This window comes from Schistocerca cancellata, chromosome 4, assembly GCF_023864275.1.
Source record: "Schistocerca cancellata isolate TAMUIC-IGC-003103 chromosome 4, iqSchCanc2.1, whole genome shotgun sequence".
Classification (NCBI taxonomy): domain Eukaryota; kingdom Metazoa; phylum Arthropoda; class Insecta; order Orthoptera; family Acrididae; genus Schistocerca; species Schistocerca cancellata.
In genome coordinates, this window is record NC_064629.1 from 185,998,308 (window position 1) to 186,019,796 (window position 21,489).

The 21,489-nt window shown below is 46.2% G+C and overlaps 1 protein-coding gene across 1 annotated transcript in view; it reads right to left on the reverse strand.

Annotated features, from left to right (window-relative positions):
• Positions 1–21,489, reverse strand: part of LOC126183614 (WD repeat, SAM and U-box domain-containing protein 1-like) — a 218,763-nt gene that overhangs the window by 187,830 nt on the left and 9,444 nt on the right. The window lies entirely within an intron of this gene.

The window sequence follows — 21,489 nt, forward strand, 5'->3', positions numbered from 1 at the left end:
CGCTTTCCGTGTAGCCTGTTTGGACAGCCTTTCGGCATGTTCATTTCCTGGGATTCCGACGTGGCCTGGGGTCCACACAAACAACATGGAACGACTGAACCATAAGCATAGATGCACTCCTGGAAGGTTGCTACCAAAGGATGATGGGGTCAATTACTTGTAGGCTGCTCAAGGAGTCAGTACAGAGAAGAAACTGACTCGACAGAGTTTGAGCAGATGCGCTCAAGAGCACGAGAAATGACCGCCAGTTCTGCAGTGAAAATACTGTAGCCATCTGGCAAGGAGTGCTGTTCAATGTGTCCTCCATGAACATACGCGAAGCCAATGTGACCATCAGCCATCGAGCCATCAGTGTAAACCACTTCATGGTCCCGGAACATGTCACGAATCAAGAGGAAGTGACAGCGGAGAGCCGCGGGGATAGCTGAGTCCTTAGGACCATGTGAAATGTCCAGGCGAAGCTTCAGCCTAGGTGTACACCATGGAGGTGTGCGTCAATGGACCTCACGTATAGGGCGTAAAGGCAAGGACTCCACTTCAGACAGAAGAGACTGGATGCGAACAGCAATCGTAACCCTGACCTGGGCCTACGACGTGAGAGATGAAACGCCGTGGGAAGAGGAGATAGTAATTCGGATGCTCAGGTGAACTACGAATGTGTGCAACGTAACTGGCAAGCAGTTGTGCACGCCTAACCTTCAATGGTGGGACTCCGGCCTCCACCAGGATGCTGGTCACTGGACTCGACCTCAAAGCTACCGTTGCCAGTCAAACGCACAGTGGTGTACTGTGTCAAGTAAACGCAATGCTGAGGGCACCGCTGAACTGTAAACCAGGCTCCCATAGTCAATGTGGGATTGAACAAGGGCTCTGTAGAGCTGCAGCTGCATAGAGCGATCTGCAGCCCAGTTGGTATTGCTCAGGCAGTGGAGGGCATTGAGGTGCTGCCAGCACTTCCACTTCGGCTGACAAAGATTAGGAACCCACGTCAATGAGGCATCGAAAACCAGTCCTTAGAAACAAAATGTCTCCACTACAGTGAGTGGATCGTCATTAAGGCAAAGTTCTGGTTCCGGATGAACAGTATGACACCGACAGAAGTGCATGACACATGACTTCATGCCTGAAAACTGGAAGCCATGGGCTAGAGAGCCCATGACTGCACCTTGTGGATGGCTCCCTGTAGGCGCCGCTCGGCAACATCAGTACTGGTGGAGCAGTTCGAAATGCAGAAGTTGTCTGCATACAGAGAAGGTGAGAGGGGTGACCCGATAGCTGCTAGACAGTTAATGGCCACTAAAAATATAGATACACTCAATACAGAGCTGTGCAGGACCCCATTCTCCTGGATATGGGGGGGAGCTATGGGAAGCACCAACTTGGACACGCAAAGTACGGAGTGATAGGAAATTGTGGATAAAAATCAGGAGCAAGCCCCAGAGACACCACTCATATAATGTGGCAAGGATATGATGTCACCTGGTCATGTCGTAAGCATTTCGTAAATTAAAAAAGACGGCAACCAGGTGTTCGCGTCTGAAAAAAGCTGTTTGAATGGCAGACTTTAGGGAAACTAGGTTATTAGTGGCAGAGCGACACCAGTGGAAACCACCCTGGCATGGAGCCAGTAGGCCATGTGACTCCAGGACCCAACACAACAGCCAAACATTCTAACAGCTTAAAAAGAATGTTGGTGAGGCTGATGGGCCGATAGATATCCACATCAAGCAGTTTTGTACCATGTTTGAACACTGGAATGATGGTGATCTCCCGCCATTGCGATGGAAAGATGTCATCGCACCAGATGTAGTTGAAGATGACTGAAGATGTCACTTGTAGTCCAACAAGGGATGTTAGATCACCTGACTGTGGATCCGATCTGGCCTGGAGATGTGTCAGGGCAATGTGCAAGAATGCTGAGGAACTCCCACTCTGTAAATGGAGTATTTTAGGGTTCATGGAGACGTTCAGTGAAGGAGAGGGCTTTTCTTTCCATCCGCTATTTGAGGGTGCGACATGCTGGGGGATAATTCTCCAATGCAGACGCTAAAGGATAGTCCTCAGAAAAGTGCTCGGCAATTGTGTTTGTGTTGGTGGATAACCCGCCACTGATGTTAATGCCAGTAACATCTGTCGGGGTGTGGCACCCACAAACATGTATGATCTTCGTCCAGTCTTGGGAAGGTGACGATGGCACCCAATGGTCGAGACGTACCTCTCCCAACACTCCAGTTTCCGTCTTTTTATAAGCTGGCAAATGCGTGCACGGAGCCATTTAAAAGCTATAAGGTGCTCTAGGGAAGAATGCCATTTATGTCGCTGTAGAGCTCGCCGACACTCTTTAATAGCTTCAGCAATTTCTACATCTACATCTACATCTACATCTACATCCACACTCCGCAAGCCACCTGACGGTGTTTGGCGGAGGGTACCTTGAGTACCTCTATCGGTTCTCCCTTCTATTCCAGTCTCGTATTGTTCGTGGAAAGAAGGATTGTCGGTATGCCTCTGTGTGGGCTCTAATCTCTCTGACTTTATCCTCACGGTCTCTTCGCGAGATATACGTAGGAGGGAGCAATACACTGCTTGACTCTTCGGTGAAGGTATTTTCTCGAAACTTTGACAAAAGCCCGTATCGAGCTACTAAGCGTCTCTCCTGCAGAGTCTTCCACTGGAGTTTATCTATCATCTCCGTAACGCTTTCGCAATTACTAAATAATCCTGTAACGAAGCGCGCTGCTCTCCGTTGGATCTTCTCTATATCTTCTATCAACCCTATCTGGTACGGATCCCACACTGCTGAGCAGTATTCAAGCAGTGGGCGAACAAGCGTACTATAACCTACTTCCTTTGTTTTCGGATTGCATTTCCTTAGGATTCTTCCAATGAATCTCAGTCTGGCATCTGCTTTACCGACGATCAACATTATATGATCATTCCATTTTAAATCACTCCTAATGCGTACTCCCAGATAATTTATGGTATTAACTGCTTCCAGCTGCTGACCTGCTATTTTGTAGCTAAATGATAAAGGACCTATCTTTCTGTGTATTCGCAGCACATTACACTTGTCTACATTGAGATTCAATTGCCATTCCCTGCACCATGCGTCAATTCGCTGCAGATCCTCCTGCATTTCAGTACAATTTTCCACTGTTACAACCTCTCGATACACCACAGCATCATCTGCAAAAAGCCTCAGTGAACTTCCGATGTCATCCACCAGGTCATTTATGTATATTGTGAATAGCAACGGTCCTATGACACTCCCCTGCAGCACACCCGAAATCACTCTCACTTCGGAAGACTTCTCTCCATTGAGAACGACATGCTGCGTCCTGTTATCTAGGAACACCTCAATCCAATCACACAATTGGTCTGATAGTCCATATGCTCTTACTTTGTTCATTAAACGACTGTGGGGAACTGTATCGAACGCCTTGCGGAAGTCAAGAAACACGGCATCTACCTGGGAACCCGTGTCTATGGCCCTCTGAGTCTCATGGACGAATAGCGCGAGCTGGGTTTCACATGACCGTCTTTTTCGAAACCCATGCTGATTCCTACAGAGTAGATTTCTAGTCTCCAGAAAAGTCATTATACTCGAACACAATACGTGTTCCAAAATTCTACAACTGATCGACGTTAGAGATATAGGTCTATAGTTCTGCACATCTGTTCGATGTCCCTTCTTGAAAACGGGATGACCTGTGCCTTTTTCCAATCCTTTGGAACGCTACGCTCTTCTAGAGACCTACGGTACACCGCTGCAAGAAGGGGGGCAAGTTCCTTCACGTACTCTGTGTAAAATTGGACTGGTATCCCATCAGGTCCAGAAGCCTTTCCTCTTTTGAGCGATTTTAATTGTTTCTCTATCCCTCTGTCGTCTATTTCGATATCTACCATTTTGTCATCTGTGCGACAATCTAGAGAAGGAACTACAGTGCAATCTTCCTCTGTGAAACAACTTTGGAAAAAGACATTTAGTATTTCGGCCTTTAGTCTGTCATCCTCTGTTTCAGTACCATTTTGGTCACAGAGTGTCTGGACATTTTGTTTTGATCCACCTACCGCTTTGACATAAGACCAAAATTTCTTAGGATTTTCTGCCAAGTCAGTACATAGAACTTAACTTTCGAATTCATTGAACGCCTCTCGCATAGCCCTCCTCACACTACATTTCGCTTCGCGTAATTTTTGTTTGTCTGCAAGGCTTTGGCTATGTTTATGTTTGCTGTGAAGTTCCCTTTGCTTCCCTTTGCTTCCGTCGACCACCAAGGTACTGATTTTCATTGGGGGCACAGTATAGAACAAGGGATCGTGTTTTCCACCGCAGAAACGATCGTTCTAGTGACCTACGCAACTACCACATTGATGGTACCTTGTGGGGGAGATTCAGTGGTGACAGCAGAAGTAAAAGCATCCCAGTCTGCCTTGTTTAAAGCCCATCTCGGTAGATGTCTGGGGGAATCGCGCTAGGGGAATGACAGGAAGATGGGAAAGTGGTCACTACCTCACAAGTCCTCATGGGCTCTCCAACGGACAGATGGGAGAAGTCCTGGGTTGCAGAGGGATAAATCAATGGTCGAGTAAGTGCCAGGAGCCATACTGAAATGTGTGGTGGCCCCAGTATTTAAGAGGCAGAGGTTGAGTTGAAAGAGGAAAGTTTCGACATCTCTACCTCGGCCAGTAAGCACAGTGCGCCACCCCACAAGGAGTTACGGGTGTTAAAATCTCCCAAAAGTAGGACAGGGTGTATATGACCCGGGACAACTGGGAGATCCGGGAAAAACCCGGGAATTTTTTCATCTGGGAGAATACCGAAAAAAATCCGGGAATTTTTTAGAATTCCGGGAATTTTTCATTGTTTTAGTTTTCAGTTAAATTTTTGTAATACTGCAGACTAATACTGCAGCATTAAAACATAAACGAGAGAAAAAAACGAAAATAAAACTTGAATTGCAAAGAAAATGCGCCATATAAAATAACACAGTGCTCGTACAAGCGTCTGCCAACAGCAAAATGTGTCAAAGGCTTTCGGAAGACTATGCAATGCTTCATAACAACAAATTGCCCTCGATGAGCATGACATCACAACTGTTTACATTAGACTCATTTAATCAGTTACGAGTGGGCTCATGCACATGCGCAGTTGAGTCTCGTACGAGTAGTACCTTCTCCCGCTTCTGGCTGCAGAAATGTGGCTGTTGGCTGTGTAAGCAGCAACCAGCCACATGATACCCAGAAAAATTTTACTGGCACGCCCAAGCTGCCAGATTCACGCGTGTGCAGCAGGCCCAGATCTAGTGCGGAGTGAGAGCAAACCCGGGTATCTGAACCGGGCGGCAATTTCGGGGGGAGGGGGCAAATTCATATTCTTGAGAGAAAAACCATGTTTCATAAAGCACCCAGCATCCAGCGCACATCGGTCTATCGATTATTCATATGATTTTGAAACACACCCCTGCTGGTTTTTGAACACATTCTAAGTTGATTTCTGAATGAATTATCAGTTGATTTTTGAATGCGTGCATTGTGTATGTCATGTCTCTGCCAGTGGATCCTCGTCACATTTAGAAATACAGACAAATCGGGACAGGGCTATATGAGCTGAGCGGAATAAAGCCGAACTGGTGGATGCCAAGTGCTGCTTGTTTATGTGGTTGATTCGGTTTGCGGATGTTCACCCTTGTTATAATTACTAGCGAAATTCATAGATTCAGACTACCAGAGTGGAAATAAACAATTAACAAGTAAGAAAGATTACGTATTATCTTCTCGGTGTATCCAAGAAAGTGAAATTTTGACAAATCTTTTGATCAACCGCCACATGAGACAGGGTCAGTTGTAGTCCCCGGCTAGCAACTGCTTAAGTTCCGTTCTGAGAGTAGCGTGGAAAACGCACTGTACGAACACGTAATAATGCCTGACCGGAGAATAATTGCTTGATAACTAAACCGGTGATTGTGGCAGTGTTAGTGAAATTAACCGGAGAATGAGTTTTGGCAGTGGTAGGAATAGTTAGAGAATTAGTGATGACAAGACTGTTTGTTAGAACGAAGAAGGAGAAGAAACGGGGACATCACACAAATAATGGAAGAATATGACGATTCCAAATTTATACAAAAATTTCATTCTACTAATTTTTGGTCTCATGCATAAGAAACTGGAGCGTATGAATTAAATGTGAAACTATTTCCTAACGTAAAGCTTTTTGCTTGTAGTAGGCCAAATAGGTATTTTGTTTTGGTACTTCGTGAATTATATTCTGACGTATTATAAAAATGATCATTATTGCCAAAACAGTCTTACTTATTTGGTGTGAGTTACAACTGCTGAAATATTAGAAAGGCCTATTTTGTTTTCTCCAGCGAACAGTGACAAAATAGACTTAATCAGATTGAGAAACCACACCAGTCTTGGGTACTGTTGTATTAACAGCTTTTTCAGTATTAGACAACGACATTTCCATTTTTCATGTAGCAAAACATTTGACGAACTTTGATAAGGTAATAGTCCTTTCGCAGAAAGGAAAGCACGCCATGTAAAGCTGTAGCAAGATTAGAGAGAAAAATTGCTAGGACCAAAGGATTGAAGAAATGTGAACTGTCTTGCCCGTCTCTTGTCCTTACTGGTTTTAGGTGTCCTATATTCAATTTTATGTCACACAGAAGAGCAAGTTATTAGCTAATAGGCAATAAAGAGTCCAGTTTTTCTGAAGAGTTCTTGTTCTCCTGGTTACAAATAATCCTATCCAGTATTAATTGAGAGGGTTAAAAAAAAAGTAGGGGGGGTGGGGGGGGGGAGCAGGATGTCAAACCGGCCGACTGGGAGCAGGAGAGGCGCTACAGGACATTTTAATTTCCACTGTCCTGAAATTGTTTGATAGCATCCATTACAAAATATACACGTTTGAGTTCCACAGAGCGAAATAAAGAGACGTGCGGTATAACAATGTTGTTTGAAGATGCGTGGAACTTCACTGCACACTTAAGACCAAATAACGTGTCTTACATATCCTCGGAGATATATCTTTTATGTATCAGACTCTTCAGAAAGGTGCGCTACAAAATGAACTTAGTTTTTACAAGTATTTTTTCTTAATTTCTGTAGCTGGGAGCTATCAAGTGAATAATACATTCACATAATTACGGAAGGGTAAACTATGCTACTAGTTTCTGATTTTATTTTATTTCCACCTTTCTGATACTCAAGCATTAATAACCTTGCAGAACAATGAAGTTATTTTTGTCAGTTTGATAAATAAATTTGGCTTTTATTAAGCTTTCCTGCTGAGGCAGTCAATTTATTCCACACTATTGACTAGTTTCAACTGTTCGCTGCATTTCAGGTGCACATTTTCATCTTCTAGCACGTATGGCATTATGCCATAATAAAGAACCAAACATGAGATAATACAGTACTGGTACTCCAAGAAAATTTAGATCCCAAAAACCACACTCAAAAGCTTCATATCTGGTCGAGGCCTACGTCATTGAGAATCTGGACATACCAATGTGCACTGTAAGGCGAACTATGCATTTTAGTATGGTTCACGAAATTCTGATGCTCTTGGAGTATCCTCACATCATCATAGCTGCACAAGCGCAATGGCAACTCTTATCTGGCGCTCCCTGACAACTGCTGAAATGAACATATTTCTAACAGGTCATGGGGAAAATATTGCGAATTGTTGTTAGGAAAGCGTTATTTTCAAAGTAAATTTTCTTTTATGCACGATGAACTATGTGCGAGAATGTACGATGGATTTCTTAAATCACAGAGTGGTGTTTGGTCTCTCTTAAAAATCAAATCTTTGATGATGAGCTATTTAGAAGAATTTCGAGCCCAGAAGATCAGAGATTTATGTCGGTATTAAAAATTTTGCTGGCGTATTTGTGTGGTGTATATTAATGTGTAATATGCACTAAACAGATCAACATTATAAGTGAAAGCTTAGCTTCTCTTGTAGCTTATTAATCTTCGAGACAAATATTATATGCAAAAGCTTTGCTTTTCTTGTAGCAACACTATGTATATTAATTTAAACCATTAACTTTTTCTGTTGGTGGAATTCGAATTTATACTTTCATAATACGAAAATATGTAGCGTACATGTTGCTGCACATCAAAGATCTTTTTTCCCTCTGAGTATCGTTTTCTAAAGTGCCGGGAAATTCTACGCTGCTGTATAAAACCATATCCTATCAAAGGATAAGTTTTACAGTTCCGAGGCAAAGTATACTGTCACTTAACATGGCAATAGCATATTTTCACCCGGCAGAAAATGTATTTTTAACCGGGAGATCTGGGAAAAATCCAGGAATTTTTTCTTCTTGTCTGCATATACACCCTGTAGGAAAGGTTTGTGGAGTTGGTGGATCAGTGCAGCCAATGTGTTCAGGGGTACTACACCATCTGAAGGAAGATATACATCGCAGACAGATATTTCCTGCATCGTCCTTATCCTGACAGCCACATCTCCAAGAGGAATTTGAAGGGCCACAGGTTCACTGCATACTGACTTCAGGACATAGACACAAACTTCAACTGACACTATTAAGCGTGTATTACACGATTTGCCTAAACCGTACACCTATGTACCAACGCCCCTAACGTGCATACCTGTAACTACAGACTGGTTCACTTCCAACCTATTACACCATCCACGCGGGATATACCTAGGGCGCATGCGCAGCAGTAGACTGTATGTGCGAAACGAAAATAGATGTCTTATGTCCTAATGTCTTGTAAAGTCGTTCGTTCTACCGCACGCAACTTGAGGGCGACTGTATGATATACTGAAGCGTCATACGTTCAGATTATTTGTGAACTCAAGGTTCCTATTTATAAAGAAATTGTTTTCTACCATTACGTAGTAAGTAATAGTTTTTCTCTAATGTAGGTTAGTACTGTTCTGAATTACAGATGCAACAGTTTTATATTACGACACTTGATTACACAGGTATATGTATATCGAAATTTACATTTATACAGCATATTGCACATGGAGGATCCACTTGTTTTTGGAGCTGTTGCACTGGCAGTGACAGTGAATCTTCGGATTAGGGCAGAACGGCGACGAAAACGAAAAGTCAAACATTGTTGGGTTCGACCCTGGCTGACAAAAAGGGTGGAAGGCAGGGAAATATATTCACTGTTAATGAAAGAACTGAGGCCCGAAGATCCGCAAGAATTTCGGAACTTCGTTAGGATGGACATGGCCTGTTTTGAGAAGCTGCTGTCTATGATAGAAGATGGAAACAGAAAGTTTGACACAGTCATGAGGGAAGCTATCTCACCTTCTAGAAAGTAAGAATTATATTGTTATGTTTTGTGATCATACCAGCCTAGATCACTAATAAAATACCAGTGAATGCCCTGTTATGTTGTTGGCTTGTTGTAACATTAAGTTTCCTGGTGAATGGGGAATCTTTTAAGAGTCTGGCTTTTAGCCACAGAATAGAACTGCCAACCATTTCAAAAGTTGTTATGGATGTAAGCACTGCAATTTGCAACACATTAAATGACCGATACTTAGGTGACCTTGTGTTATTTTTCCAAGTTTGGACTATACTCGAATTTTGCAGTCCTTGTCTGTTGCACTGGGGCAAACTGCACGAACTTTCTCCCTTTCACTGCCAGTTTCTCTTTTCTGGCATGTTGAAATCAAGCAAGAGGTGCAATTAAATCAAACCTGAACTGTCGTAACTAAGGCATTATGATACAAATCGAAAAGCACCGTATAACGTTATATGCATATTCCTCAGAAAGAAACAATTTCAGACTACCTTATTATGATACAGTGGGTCATACATACACCTTTCCTCGCTGTATGCCTGATTTCAGACGCTTAATTCCTCTCTGCTCCATTTCACTTCTAGAATACGAAGCTATCCATAGAAAAAATCCTTTCACAAACAGCTAGTATATAAGAGTCTGCTGCAAAAAAAAAAAAAAAAAAAAGTTTCTTTTCTGCATTTGTGAAACCTGCTAACAGAAAAAAATGCAGAAGTTCCCCAATGCGAAAAATCCCAAACATGAACGTCTGAAATTAGCCACTAGATGCCTTACAATAACCAAACAACAAGCAGAAAGCACCGTGGTACACCCTTCTGTGCATGCGTGAATTATCGCTGCCTACTGTGCATGCGTGGATTGATGGCAGTTTAGAACTGCTCTCTATCCCTGGGTGCAGACAATGGGTGTGCTAATTTTCGTAGTTTCACCCGTTCTACTGCTAGATGGCTGTCGCGATAGACCAGTACCGTTCGCAGCGGATCATCGTGTAATACCGGCTTTATAGTCACCACAGGTCTTGTCATATCCCCTATAGCCACTGAGGGCACAGGTCCACATTGCCGGGAACCAGGTTTCCTGAAGGGCAATGCAGAAAGCAGGTGTACAGCTTAACAGTTGCCGCAACTCAGCCAGGTGGTGGAAAAAACCACTGGAGGATGACATTATCATGAGGCTGGGAAGGCATGAAGCATGCAAGGAAGCAGGTTACGCCTCTGGGTCACCTGCTGCCACCAACTGAGTATTTGTATCCATTCCTACTGTGGATGAGGCATCAGTGAGATCCAGGTCCTCAGGGGATGCTGAGATATCCACCTCACCTGCAGGTGCAGGACTGGTAGGGAGTCGTGGTGTTTGGGTCACCGGAGGGTCCTTTTTCTTAGAAAAGTTCTCTGTTTGCTTGCCCTCTCGTTTCTCTTTAGGGGCTTGCTGGGAAGACTTCTCCAAAGTAGCTTCAAGCATGGAGGAACACCGTGAAGCTCTTTGTCCAGCAGCTTTTGGCTCCTTCAGCCATCAGCCAGTTTCCACTGCAGCATTCGTGAAGACCTTGGGAGAGAGGGTCCCAAGGGACCCCTTCCGCACAAGAGGAGCAACAAGCGGCTACACAGGTAGCAGGGGTTGTGTGGCGTGGGCTGGGCGGTTTTTTAGGTTAGATGGCCTTGGGCAAGTACAGAAAGGGCAACTGCTGTGTTCGGATGCAGGCTGAGTTGGCATCCCTCTTCTCCCAGCTTCAGGCAGTGTTGGCTTCGGTCACACAGCTTGAGGCTGTTGCCAATGGGCATCACTGTGGGGGTCCGGATGGGGGTTTGTCGGGGACGGCCAGCTCGACCCACGCATCCCCCGATCGGACTACGACTCTGGTTGCCCGGGATACTGCCCACATTGAGGCTGATCCCTCACCTGTGGTAGAGTGGGAGGTCGTCTCAAGGTGTGGCAGGGGGCGAAAGACATTCCAGAGGGCTGAACGGAAGGCCTCTCCAGTTTGTCTGACGAACCAGTTTCAGGCTCTGTCTCAGGCTGATACTGATCTTCGGCCTGACATGGCTGCTTGTCCTGTTCCAGAGGTTGCCCCTCAGTCTGCAAGATCCGGGCGGTCGCAGAGGGTGGGCTTACTGGTAGTTGGGAGCTCCAACGTCAGGCGCGTAATGGGGCCCCTTAGGGATATGGCAGCAAGAGACGGGAAAAAAACCAGTGTGCACTCCGTGTGCATACCGGGGGGAGTCATTCCAGATGTGGAAAGGGTCCCTCTGGATGCCATGAAGGGTACAGGGTGCACCCATCTGCAGGTGGTCGCTCATGTCGGCACCAATGATGTGTGTCGCTATGGATCGGAGGAAATCCTCTCTGGCTTCCGGCGGCTATCTGATTTGGTGAAGACTGCCAGTCTCGCTAGCGGGATGAAAGCAGAGCTCACCATCTGCAGCATCGTCGACAGGACCGACTGTGGACCTTTGGTACAGAGCCGAGTGGAGGGTCTGAATCAGAGGCTGAGACGGTTCTGCGACCGTGTGGGCTGCAGATTCCTCGACTTGCGCCATAGGGTGGTGGGGTTTCGGGTTCCGCTGGATAGGTCAGGAGTCCACTACACGCAACAAGTGGCTACACGGGTAGCAGGGGTTGTGTGGCGTGGGCTGGGCGGTTTTTTAGGTTAGATGGCCTTGGGCAAGTACAGAAAGGGCAAGAGCCTCAACGGTGGCGGGGCAAAGTCAGGACATGCGGGGACCAAGCAGCAATCGGTATTGTAATTGTAAACTGTCGAAGCTGCGTTGGTAAAGTACCGGAACTTCAAGCGCTGATAGAAAGCACCGAAGCTGAAATCGTTATAGGTACAGAAAGCTGGCTGAAGCCAGAGATAAATTCTGCCGAAATTTTTACAAAGGTACAGACGGTGTTTAGAAAGGCTAGATTGCATGCAACCGGTGGTGGAGTGTTCGTCGCTGTTAGTAGTAGTTTATCCTGTAGTGAAGTAGAAGTGGACAGTTCCTGTGAATCATTATGGGTGAAGGTTACACTCAACAACCGAGCTAGGTTAATAATTGGCTCCTTTTACCGACCTCCCGACTCGGCAGCATTAGTGGCAGAACAACTGAGAGAAAATTTGGAATACATTTCACATAAATTTTCTCAGCATGTTACAGTCTTAGGTGGAGATTTCAATTTACCAGATATAGACTGGGACACTCAGGTGTTTAGGACGGGTGGTAGAGACAGAGCATTGAGTGACATTATACTGAGTGCACTATCCGAAAATTACCTCGAGCAATTAAACAGAGAACCGACTCATGGAGATAACATCTTGGACCTACTGATAACAAACAGACCCGAACTTTTCGACTCTGTATGTGCAGAACAGGGAATCAGTGATCATAAGGCCGTTGCAGCATCCCTGAATATGGAAGTTAATAGGAATATAAAAAAAGGGAGGAAGGTTTATCTGTTTAGCAAGAGTAATAGAAGGCAGATTTCAGACTACCTAACAGATCAAAACGAAACTTTCTGTTCCGACACTGACAATGTTGAGTGTTTATGGAAAAAGTTCAAGGCAATCGTAAAATGCGTTTTAGACAGGTATGTGCCGAGTAAAACTGTGAGGGACGGGAAAAACCCACCGTGGTACAACAACAAAGTTAGGAAACTACTGCAAAAGCAAAGAGAGCTTCACTCCAAGTTTAAACGCAGCCAAAACCTCTCAGACAAACAGAAGCTAAACGATGTCAAAGTTAGCGTAAGGAGGGCTATGCGTGAAGCGTTCAGTGAATTCGAAAGTAAAATTATATGTACCGACTTGACAGAAAATCCTAGGAAGTTCTGGTCTTACGTTAAATCAGTAAGTGACTCAAAACAGCATATCCAGTCACTCTGGGATGATGATGGCATTGAAACAGAGAATGACACGCGTAAAGCTGAAATACTAAACACCTTTTTCCAAAGCTGTTTCACAGAAGAAGACCGCACTGCAGTTCCTTCTCTAAATCCTCGCACAAACGAAAAAATGGCTGACATCGAAATAAGTGTCCAAGGAATAGAAAAGCAACTGGAATCACTCAACAGAGGAAAGTCCACTGGACCTGATGGGATACCAATTCGATTCTACACAGAGTACGCGAAAGAACTTGCCCCCTTTCTAACAGCCGTGTACCGCAAGTCTCTAGAGGAACAGAAGGTTCCAAATGATTGGAAAAGAGCACAGGTAGTCCCAGTCTTCAAGAAGGGTTGTCGAGCAGATGCGCAAAACTATAGACCTAATCTCCGATCTGTTGTAGAATTTTAGAACATGTTTTTTGCTCGAGTATCATGTTGTTTTTGGAAACTCAGAATCTACTATGTAGGAATCAACATGGATTCCGGAAACAGCAATCGTGTGAGACCCAACTCGCTTTATTTGTTCATGAGACCCAGAAAATATTAGATACAGGCTCCCAGGTAGATGCTATTTTTCTTGACTTCCAGAAGGCGTTCAATACAGTTCCGCACTGTCGCCTGATAAACAAAGTAAGAGCCTACGGAATATCAGACCAGCTGTATGGCTGGATTGAAGAGTTTTTAGCAAACAGAACACAGCATGTTGTTCTCAATGGAGAGACGTCTACAGACGTTAAAGTAACCTCTGGCGCGCCACAGGGGAGTGTTATGGGACCATTGCTTTTCACAATATATATAAATGACCTAGTAGATAGAGTCGGAAGTTCCATGCGGCTTTTCGCGGATGATGCTGTAGTATACAGAGAAGTTGCAGCATTAGAAAATTGTAGCGAAATGAAGGAAGATCTGCAGCGGATAGGCACTTGGTGCAGGGAGTGGCAACTGACCCTTAACATAGACAAATGTAATGTATTGCGAATACATAGAAAGAAGGATCCTTTATTGTATGATTATATGATAGCGGAACAAACACTGGTAGCAGTTACTTCCGTAAAATATCTGGGAGTATGCGTGCGGAACGATTTGAAGTGGAATGATCATATAAAATTAATTGTTGGTAAGGCGGGTACCAGGTTGAGATTCATTGGGAGAGTCCTTAGAAAATGTAGTCCATCAACAAAGGAGGTGGCTTACAAAACACTCGTTCGACCTATACTTGAGTATTGCTCATCAGTGTGGGATCCGTACCAGATCGGGTTGACGGAGGAGATAGAGAAGATCCAAAGAAGAGCGGCGCGTTTCGTCACAGGGTTATTTGGTAACTGTGATAGCATTACGGAGATGTTTAACAAACTCAAGTGGCAGACTCTGCAAGAGAGGCGCTCTGCATCGCGGTGTAGCTTGCTCGCCAGGTTTCGAGAGGGTGCATTTCTGGATGAGGTATCGAATATATTGCTTCCCCCTACTTATACCTCCCGAGGAGATCACGAATGTAAAATTAGAGAGATTAGAGCGCGCACGGAGGCTTTCAGACAGTGGTTCTTCCCGCGAACCATACGCGACTGGAACAGGAAAGGGAGGTAATGACAGTGGCACGTAAAGTGCCCTCCGCCACACACCGTTGGGTGGCTTGCGGAGTATAAATGTAGATGTAGATGTAGATGAATTGGGATGGGGTGCAGTCTGAATCAAGACTGCACCACTTCTCATCTTGGACAGTGCTGCCCCTTCCCCAAACTTACCCTCAAGATGTTCAACAAAAAATAGAGGCTTCATAGGTAGAAAGGAGTGCCCATCCATTCTGCTACAAACTAAATACCGAGGTGTAGCCCTACGTTCCTCCCATCATGTAGCAAGAGAAGAAAATGATTTAGGGTCATATCTGTCAGCACTGTACTGGATTTTGCCTTTCTTAGAGACTACTGGCACTGTACGGTCACCAGCAAGAGATGACTTAGTCCACTTCATTGCTTGTCATCCACCCTGATGCCACCCACTTCGATCAGGAGCTCTCCCCATGGGCGCCACCCAGCCACAGCAAAGGCCACCTGGCATGATGGCCGTTGCCGGGAGTCCTGATGCCCCAAGAAGACACTCATCTAATCCTTGGCATACGCGAGGAGTTTACAGCTCATGCATCAGCAGTGCGATCCTTTTGTTATCAGGGGGCTACCACCAAATGGGTGCATGATGGCCCCACCACAACGAACTGGCTACCATGCTGGATAGTGGGCGCAGAGAAAACCAATATTGTCATGGGGGCGAAAGAGGACAGGAGACAATGGAAGAAGATGACATACCCTGGAAAGTGTCCTTGCCCATATAGTTGAATTGCAGGTGGAGATTCAAATCCATGACAAGAGGTTCAGGAGATAGAATCTAAGGGAACTATGGATAACTCATGCATCACATAAGACATCCTTCCCCATACGGCCCACATTTCTGTAGAATTTGGAAAGTGGCAGGTCAAAACATAAAATGGGACATGAACTTATAGAGCCAAAAAGTGAGAGACGCCTTTTAGTCACCTCTTACGACAGGCAGGGATATGTTGGGCTTATTCTAACCCCTGGAGCCAAGCCAAGCGTGGCCCATGTGGAGCTGACAGAGAACCACAGAGTCCCTGTGAGAGGCCCCCATGGAGGTCTTCCACACATTCATAGTATCCTTAATAGCACATAGTTTTTTGTGCATACTGAGATTACACCATTCTGTCTCCTGAAGCTAAAAACCTTGTGGCATAATAATGATCGCAGGTCAGTTACAGGGATGCCGATCTCCAGAAGCAGTTTCCGTGTAGCCTGTTTGGCCTGCCTGTCGGCAAGTTCATTTCCTGGGATTCCGACGTGGCCTGGGGTCCACACAAACAACATGGAACGACTGCACCATTCCAGGGCATAGATGCACTCCTAGATGGTCACTACCAAAGGATGGCAGGGTCAATTGCTTATAGGCAGCTCAAGGAGTCAGTATAGAGAAGAAACAACTCGACAGAGCTTGAGCGGATGCACTCAAGAGCACAAGAAATGACCACCAGTTCTGCAGTGAAAATACTGTAGCCATCTGGCAAAGAGTGTTATTCAATATGTCTTCCATGAACATACAGAAAGAAGGGATCAGACACTAACTGCAATGGGAAGCCCTGACCTGGGCCGCCGATGCAGCAGATGAACCACAGTAAGTGGGAAAAGGAGGCGGTAATTCGGATGCACAGGAGAACTACAAACATGTGCAACGTAACTGGCCAGCAGTTGTGCATGCCTAACCTGCAATGGAGGGACTCCGGCCTCTACCAGGACTCTGGTCACTGGACACATCTTAAAAGCTCCCATCACTGGGCGAACACCACAGTGCTGCACTGAGTTGAGTAAATGCAGTGCTGAGTGCGCCGCCTAACCATAATCCAGACTCCCAAAGTCAAGGCGGGATTGAAAAAGGGCTCTGTAGAGCTGCAACAGCATAGAGCGATCTGCACCCCAGTTGGTGTTGCTCAGGCAGTGGAGGGCATTGAGGTGCTGCCAGCACTTCCGCTTCAGCTGACGAACATGAGGAAGCCAAGTCAATTGGGCATCGAAAACCAGTCCTAAGAATCGATATGTTTCCACTACAGTGAGTGGATCATCATTAAGGTAAAGTTCTGGTTCCGGGTGAATGGTACGACGCCGACAGAAGTGCATAACACACGACTTGGCGGCCGAAAACTGAAAACCGTGGGCTACAGCCCATGACCACACATTATGGATGGCACCCTGTAGGCGCCGCTCAGCAAAACCAGTAATGGTGAAGCAGTACGAAATGCAGAAGTCGCCTGCATACAGAGAAGGTGAGACGGACAGCCCTATAGCTGCTGCTAGACCATTAATGGCCACTAAAAATAGAGATACACTCAATACAGAGTCCTGCGGGACCCCATTCTCCTGGATATGGGGGAAACTATGGTAGGCACCAAATTGGACACGCAAAGTATGGAGCGATAGGAAATTGTGGATAAAAATCAGGAGCTGGCCTCAGAGACCCCACTCGTATAATGTGGCAAGGATATGATGTCGCCATGTCATGTCACACACTTTTCGTAAATCAAAAAAGATGGCAAAAAGGTGTTGGAGTCTGGAAAAGGCTGGTCGGATGGCAAACTCGAGGAACACAAGATTATCGGTGGCAGAGCGACACCAGTGCAAACTGCCCTGTCATGAAGCCAGTAGGCCGCGTGACCCCAGGACCCAACACAACTGCTGACACACCATACATTCCCGCTGCTTCAAAAGAACGTTGGTGAGGCCGATGGGCCAATAGCTATCCACATCAAGCGGCTTTTTACCAGGTTTGAGCAATGGAATGATGGTGCTCTCCCGCCATTGTGATGGGAAGATGCCACTGCACCAGATCCGGTTGAAGATGACGAGAAGATGTCACGTGTAGTCAGATGAGAGATGTTTAATCCTCAGACTGTGGATCCAGTCTGGCCCAGGAGCAGTGTCAGCGGGGCAATGTGCAAGGGAAATGAGGAGTTCCCATGCTATAAATGGGGTGTTAAAGGATTCACTGTGGCATGTAGTGAATGAGAGGTCTTTCCCTTCCAGTCACCGTTTGAGAGTGCGAAAGGCGAGGGGGGGTGGGGTAATTCTCCGATGCAGAGGCTTGAGCATAGCACTCAGCAAAGTGCTCGGCAATTGCAATTGCATCAGTAGATAACACACCAATTATGTTTAAACAGGGAACACCTGTTGGGGTCTGGTACCCGAAAACACATTTGATCACTGCCCAGACTTGGGAAGGTGACATGTGGCACCCAATAGTTGAGACGTGTTTCTCCCAACACTCCTACTTCCGTCATTTGATAAGTTGGCGAACACAGGCACAGAGCCGTTTAAAGGCTATGAGGTGTTCCAGGGAAGAATGCCACTTATGTCGCTGTTGAGCTTACAGACACTCCTTAACTGCCTCAGCAACTTCCAGCAACCATCAAGGGACTGTCTTTCACCGGGGGCACCCTAAAGAATGAGGGATCGTGTTTCCTGCCACAGAAAGGATTGTTGTAGTCACCTGCTCAACCATCACATCAATGTTTCCGTGTGAGGGAGATTCAAAAGCGACAGCAGAGGTGAAAGTTTCCCAGTCCGCCTTTTTTAAAGCCCATCTGAGCAGGCGTCCATGGGCCTGATGCCATTGGCAGTGACAGGAAGATGGGGAATTGGTCACTACCACACGGGTCGTCATGTGCTCTCCGGTGGATAGATGGAAGAAGTTCTAGGCTGCAAATTGATGAGTCAATGGCCAAGTAACTAGCATGAGCCACACTGAGATGTGTGTTGGCCCCAGTATTTACGAAGCAGAGGTCAAACTGTGACAGTAAAGTTACGACATCTCTGTCTCTGCCAGTAAGCATGGTGCCACCGCACAAGGGGTTATGGGCATTAAAATCTCCCAAAAGTAAGAAAGGTTTAGGGAGTTGATCAATCAGTGCAGATAATACATTCAGGGGTACTGCACCATCTGGAGGAAGATATACATTGCAGGGGTTTGAAGGGGCACAGTTTCACTACAGACTGAGTTTAGGACATAAACGCAAACTCCACCTGACACCCAATTATAGTCGCTATAGTTCCTGTAATATCCTTTATAGCTGCTGAGGGCAGGGGTCCGCATTGCCAGGAACCAGGTTTCCTGGAGGGAAATGCAGAAAGCAGGTGTAAAGATTAACAGTTGCTGTAGCTCAGCCAGGCAGTGGAAAAAAACACTGCAATTCCACTGGAGGATGACATCATGGTGACACTGGGAAGGCATGGAACATTCAATGAGGCAGTTTACGCCTCAGGGTCACCTGCTGCCACCGACTTACTGCCGGAGCAGTCTATATCCATTGTGTCTGAGGGTCTGGCGATATCTAGGTCCTCAGCGGATGCCAGAATCTCCACCTCATCTGCAGACGCAGAGCTTGTAGGTAGCGGTGGTGTGGGTGCCACCACAATTCTCTTGGTCTTGGGGGTCTTCTTTTTGGATTTCTCTCGCTACTCCTTGAATTTCCCTGACTGGGACAACTTCACTGGTTCAGTCTCTGGGACTGAGGATGAGCGTGAAGCCCTACAACCAGTTGCTTTAGGGCTCTGGGTGTCATCTTTCCCACTAGCAGAGACTTGGGAAGGGAGTGACCCGAGGGACCCCTTCCTAGCGAGAGGAGCTGAAGAAGACTTACGCTTCTCTGCCACAGAAGTGGGTACTGATATTCTCGATGGTTGGGGGGGGGGGGGGGGGGGGGTGGTGTTGCTCCCGAAGTAGGTGGTGCAGGAGCAACAGGGAGGCAGGGAGCAGGTGTAGTCTTCCAGCTCTGAGAGTCTGAGAGGTGACTGGGGTTGGTGGAGCTGATGGGGCTAGAATTGTTGTAGCACCAGCGTAAGATGATGTCATATGTACAGGATGCAGGCGTTCAAATTTCCTTTTAGCCTCAGTTTAGGTTGGTTGGTCAGTTGGTCGGTCGGTCCAGGGTCTTGTACTCCATGATTTTCCTTTCTTACTGGAGAATCCTGCAGTCAGGCGAGCAAGGCGAATGGTGCTCTCTGCAGTTGGCACAGATGGGAGGCAGGGCACATGGAGTATTGGGATGTGATGGGCGTCCGCAATCTCGACATGTGACGCTGGAAGTACAGCGGGAAGACATATAGCTGAACTTCCAGCATTTAAAGCACCGCATTGGGGTGGGATATAGGGCTTTACATCATAGTGGTAGACCATCATCTTGACCTTCGCAGGTAATGTATCACCCTCAAAGGCCAAGATGAAGACATCGGTGGCAACCTGATTATCCTTCGGACCCCAGTGGGCATGCCGAGTGAAATGTACACCTCAGCGCTCTAAATTGGCGTGCAGCTCATCGTTGGACTGCAAAAGGAGGTCCCTGTGAAATATGATAACCTGGACCATATTTAAGCTCTCATGGGGTGTGATGGTTACAGAAACATCCCCCAGCTTGCCACAAGCGAGTAACACTCATGACTGGGCAGAGGATGTTGTTTTGATCAAGACTGATCCAGATCTCATTTTGGACAAGCCCTCCACCTCTCTAAACTTGTCCTCTAAATGCTCAATAAAAACTGAGGCTTCATAGTCATGAAAGATTCCAAATCAGCTCTCAAACATACAAGGTACCAGGGCAAAGAAGAGCTGCTGCTAACCTTAGCCTGACGTTCCTCCAATGGTGTGGTCCGGGAGGGGAACAATTTGGGGTCATACTTCTGTGGGTTGAATTGAGCCCATGAACGCTTCGAGACTGCTGGTGTTTGACTACTAGCAAGAGATGACGTACTACGCTTCATCACGTGCCATCCACCATGATGCCACCCACTCCAACCAGTGGCCCTCCCCACCGGCACCACCCAGCCGCAGCAAAGGCCACCTGGCAGGATGGCCATTGCCGTGAGTCCCGATGCCCCAGGGTGACGGGCATCTACTCCTCATCATACACGGGGAGTTACTGGTGCAGGCAGCAGCAGAGCGATCCCTGTGTGGTCAGGGGGTTACAACCAACAGGGTACGTGGCAGCCCCACCACAACAGACTGGCTACCATGCTGGATATCAGGTACAACCAAGCAAATAAGTCCATTATTATAGTCAGCGTAGAAAACAATACTGCACCCGCACAGTTGATGGAAAACAGTTGGAAAATGGGCAGAAGTGCAGATCCAAGTCAACGAAGGATGCAATAGGTATCAGCACATGATGGACACAATGCACTATGTAAGGCATCTTCCCCAACTGGCACACTCTTCGGGAAAATTTTGAAAAATGGAGGTCAAACCCTACAGGAGACCATCACATAAAGGCCGAAACATGTGAGACTCCTTTCAGTCGCCTCTTACAACAGGCAGGAATACCCCGGACCCGCAGGGGGTGAGGTCAGATGAAATGTTTTGATATATGAGAGAACTGTTTTCCATTACACTCATTATTCTGTTAAATATTTTAAAACACGCTAGCTCAAACAAGTCTCATTCCAGTTCTCGCTCGACAGAAATTGGATGCCTTCTGTGAAATAGCACACTGTGTTTGTTTCAACATTAGCTTGCTGACATTTGAGGTCCTGTAACACCATAGTGAAGTTTCAGCAAGAGCTTCCTGTTGAACACAAGCAAGTTGTGAATGTAGCAACTGCGTGAACCGAGTGAGCTGTGCACATGGCAGCTGTGTGAATTGAGCTCATTGTTGCCACATAAACTGTGTCAGTGGTAGACATCTGTTCGGTAATAGTCGTTTCATTATCAGACTGCTTGGATGAAATGACACTGCATAAATGACACTGTGACAACAGTGGGCATTTACAGTTGTCGTGAGTG